This window comes from Sinocyclocheilus rhinocerous, unplaced genomic scaffold (genome assembly GCF_001515625.1).
Source record: "Sinocyclocheilus rhinocerous isolate Xijiao unplaced genomic scaffold, SAMN03320098_v1.1 scaffold254, whole genome shotgun sequence".
In the NCBI taxonomy this organism is placed as follows: domain Eukaryota; kingdom Metazoa; phylum Chordata; class Actinopteri; order Cypriniformes; family Cyprinidae; genus Sinocyclocheilus; species Sinocyclocheilus rhinocerous.
In genome coordinates, this window is record NW_015628690.1 from 1,835,534 (window position 1) to 1,840,199 (window position 4,666).

Sequence of the window (4,666 nt, forward strand, 5' to 3'; positions counted from 1 at the left end):
GACATTATATATATATATATATATATATTTCTCTGTACATTTTTCTTGGATAAGAAAATGGACTATGGGATTACCTTCTTTGTAACGGGTACATGCAATGCTGATTAGATCTTCAGTGGAGCCACAAAAGGGTTCTTAGGGAAAATTTGAGAGTATTTTTTTTTGTTATTGTTATGTATTTTAAGAGCTGTCATATTTTACTGTAAAACTGCACTGGAACAATATTAAACTTAAAATGCTATACTAGTATATCTGAATGGAATTGTAAATGATTCTCTTAGTAATTAAACAATTTCAGCAACGAAAATGTGCAGTTTTGGCCAATACAGTTTTGAAGGGCCAAAAGATTTTTCAATGATGTATTTTGACTACACAGAGCGCAGATAAGCTACAACAGGTAAACATGTCAAAAATGTGGACACATTTCACCATGAGAAAAAATGATAGAATAGCAACAAGTTTAGCTGAAATACTGAGAGGCAAAAGAAATTTACCACAACTGGTTCATCATGAGGTCCTCAACAGCATATGTAGTTCAATTACCGAAACTTTATTTCAGTTTTGGCTAAAAACTATTTACTGATTGTTTGTTGGAAGCACATTTATAATGCTTTAAAAATCTAATTTTTTTATTTTGGAATAGTGGGGAATTTAACAATGTGTCCTCAATCTTTTTCTTTTCAAATTTCTACTAGTAAGGAAAATACATTTATTTCTGTAGCTTAATAGAAAACCTCATCAGGTGCATGTGGCCTAAGATGGTACAAAGGTGTTTTTGCCAACAGTCTATCAAGTCTGGTTAGAAATCAGTGCCATCATGCGGCTGTCTGCATCCTCTCCGTCTCCGCCCCTGTCATCAACATGTCCAAATAAGGTAAAATCCTGTCTTACCTTAGTGAGGTCAATTCAGCAAATCATGTGCAACTCAACATTGACGTGACCACAATCTCTTCCTGTTTGACAGCACAGTTCAACTGTGCATTGTATTCAAACAACAAAGATGTGATGCAAAGGTGATGCAACATTAAATATTTAGCCTAGTTTAATTGTGCATTTCACTACATGATTTAACTTCTATAACAGAGACATAAATAAATCCAGAAGAAGTGCTTTCATCACGAAAGCTTAAAAAGATCCTTAAAAAGACAAGAAAGTCATGTTTTACCTGAGCTATAACAAAGATATTTCTGAAGAGTTGAAAAACGATCAATAAAAGATTAACTATTGCACAAGTCTTGCATGATCTTAGACTAACACTCGTAAGCCAGTTCCTGTTTCCCTATAGAGAAAAAAACTTGGGCATAATAAAGATCAGAGGACTTGCTGCAAGAACATTCTCAGAAGCTAGTCTGGTTAGGAAATAGAAATAAAACTCCAATACGCATCACATGCAATCCAATGAAAAAACCTACAAAAACACTTGTATCTTCTTTCATTAAGTAGTCAAACTGTATAAATTAATACAATTAATTTCTTTTGAAGCACAATCAGTTTAAACAGCTTTTTCCAGCCACCACCACTTACACTTCAGCTTGTAAAAAGGCACACAGTCAACACTAAAGAAATCAAGGAAAAAGGATGCCAGTACCACCACTAACGCCACCTCACCCTGAAGAACCCTGATGGAAGATCCAGTTGAGGTCCCTGGCCCAGATCTGCCACACTCCTGGGGCATTGAGGGTCTTCGCTATGGTGTGTCCACAGTCTCTTTCTCCCTGTGCTTCCACTGAAGAGAGCCGAGATAAAGGCGTGTTGATGCAGGCATACTTCATTCCACAGCAGGATAAAAAGCTGCGAGTGCAGTCATGCCTTTGTGCTGCGCATTGCTATAGTGATGTACCAGCCCTAAGGCTTGATGTAAGGCCCTACAGCGGAGGAGACATTAGACTGGACATACCTTTACACATCACTGACTCTCGCTCTGAGGAACCACCACCGTTACACAACAATCGCACTATTAGGAATGAATCAGGATTATGGGAGGTGTTTTAAGAGCTTGATTAGAGAGCACTTTCACCCCCACAAATCTATAAAAGAGGATTTGAAAATAAACTCTGGTTTAAAGCATGGTTTCATTCAGTATTGAATACCACTACACAGACTGCCGGATCACAGATTTCAGTAAAAAAAAAAAAATCCCATTTTTCCTTAAGGAATGTTATTTGGGATCATCAAGTCTTAACTTGCTTTCCCTTAATGACAGTGATTTGGAGAGGTGTGGCTCTCTCCAGCACACAGTGTTTTATAGGCCCAAACACACTTCTGCACGGTCCATTTCATGAGTTTTTTCCACTCACAGCCAGTGTTTCAGGTTTCCCCTTTAGAAACTGTTAGTCTAGCGCAGTGTTTCTCAACCCTGGTCCTGGGCGCCCCCCAACACTGCACTTTTTGTATGTCTCCCTTATCTGACACACCCATTTCAGGTCCTGGAGTTTCTTCTAAAGAGCTCATGAGTTGAATCAGGTGTGTTTGATTAGGGAGACACACAAAATGTGCAGTGTTGGGGGGCGCCCAGGACCAGGGTTGAGAAACACTGGTCTAGCGCTATCATGAATCTTACAGCCTCAAGCAACTGATTGCACAACTATTTCTGTGAAGTCATGGATAACGTGATTCAGGACTCCAAGGAAAAAAGGAAAACATTTAGGAATCAAATTAGCCAAATGACTTATTTTGTAAATAAATTACAGAATAATTTGATAAAGAGTGAGCCTTGTTCAGAAATGACTGAGATCAGTTTTAAAATGTTCCAAGAATCTCTTTCACTAAGAACTGGTTTGTAAAAACCATTTGTCTGTGAGTCAGACATCAAGGCTTGTGATGAGTTCACTGTAGCAGGCAAGAAAAACTGGCATGCACTCTGAAGATGTACTTAACCAATGAGTCACATGACAAAATGGATACACAAAGTTTGAGTTTTCCACAAAGTCAAAAGGTGATCAGATTTTAAATTAGTCACAAATTATTTTTTAGCATATTTGTGACCATTTCAGCTGTAATTTCTAGAGCCCTGCTGAGGACCACTTATTCGTCTGTCAATCAACCACTGTTCTTATACTTTGCTGGTAATGTGAGGATAGGCCTGGGCGATAAAACGGTATTGATATTTATCGACGGTACACCTTCTCCGATAGCGATATAACATTTTTTCGATATAGCGCACGATATAGGCACGTCCTATGAGTGACGCAGACAGCACACACAAACACATGCTGAATTGAGTGCTGTGCCTGCCAGTGATGAGGAGATTGGGAATAAAGAATGAATATTAGTCGAATTTAAAATAAACATTTGCATTTGAATGTTAGGTGTGCGTCAGGGAGCATCATCAATGGCGCGCGAGATGCGGTAATAATGATGTAAGTGACGTTGTTGCATTTTAATGTTTTGTTAGTCTCTAGCCCACGAGACACGCCTGCGTTATTCATTCAAAATATTAGAGAAATACAGAAGCTCAATGCGGAGAAGATCTTGATTAGGTTAAAACCGAAACCAAGCCATTAACACAGAACGCATATTCAGCGCATTTTTTAGACGGACACAAAAGTTTCCTTAAAACCCATTTAATCTGCATATAAAACATTAGAAATTAGATATTTAATTTTTATTTTGTGTTTGATTGTTAAAACAAAAAATGTTTTTGTCTCGATAAATTGGGTTAATTTCAAAATACAGTGGTTAAATTTAGACATTTTTTCTATTGCTCTTTATTTTAAAAAAGGCTATAAAAAATGTCAATAATTATCGATACCGAACGATATGAAACATTATATCGTTGATAAATTTTTTAGCTATATCGCCCAGCCCTATGTGAGGATGTAAAACAGGGTTCCTCAAACCAGTGCCCTGCAAATTTTAGCTCCAGCCCAAAACACACATGAGCAAACTAATCAAGGTCTTCAGGATCACTAGAAAATCAAAGGTTGACCAAGATTTCAGTTAAACTCTGCAGGGCAGCAGCCCTCCAAGACCAGGTGTGAGGAACCCTGCTTTAAAAGAAGATAACTATACGGTAGGGCTGGGCAATATGGACAAAAAATTATGATAACATTTTTCATAGTCAATATCAAAATTGATCACAAATTTCAAATCTTTTATTACCTAATTTTTATATGGTAAAATGTAATTATTATTTTGACTGTTTGAGTTTTATTAAAATTAATCGCTGGTCTTTCAGAGTAGTAGGGGTGTAACGATTCACTCGTTTTATCGATGCATCGATTACAAACCCTGACGATGCATATGCATCGATCTTGAAACATGATTTTTGAATCGTGAATCGCCGATTTCGGACAGTAATCTATTTAAAACGCTAAGAATCGAATGAATCGCGATTTCTATAGCGATTCAATGCTTTCAAAATATATACACATTAAATTACTACAAGCACGAATTAATGGAGACATTGAACAGAGTTCGTACCCTCGCATCTCTCCTTCACGCGCTCCACTATTCACCGCCTGAGGCTGTCACAGGATTGCGCTCGCACTCCGTTCGTCTCACTGACACATTTTTTTGAGCTGATGTGTGATCTCATTTCTCCTTAGGACTTGTGGCCAGTAATGCTAAAGTGAAGTAGTTTTACTTTTCTGTAGTTTTTCAATGGCCCTCGGTCATACCGACGACATTACCTGAGCAGTCGAAGGCTGCGCATTTATTGCATGGA

The 4,666-nt window shown here is 37.8% G+C and overlaps 1 protein-coding gene across 6 annotated transcripts in view; it reads right to left on the minus strand.

Annotated features, from left to right (window-relative positions):
* LOC107738196 (serine/threonine-protein kinase PAK 2-like) overlaps positions 1-4,666 on the minus strand; it is a 16,100-nt gene that overhangs the window by 8,151 nt on the left and 3,283 nt on the right. Inside the window, exon 1 of one of the 6 annotated variants that reach the window (XM_016549931.1) lies at positions 1,589-1,892. The exons of 3 other annotated variants lie outside the window; for them this stretch is intronic. The gene's annotated coding sequence lies outside the window, so the exon portion shown is untranslated. Of the gene's footprint in view, positions 1-74; positions 100-1,588; positions 1,893-4,666 lie in introns of those variants that run through there. 2 more of the 6 variants (XM_016549927.1, XM_016549932.1) reach the window with 2 other exon arrangements.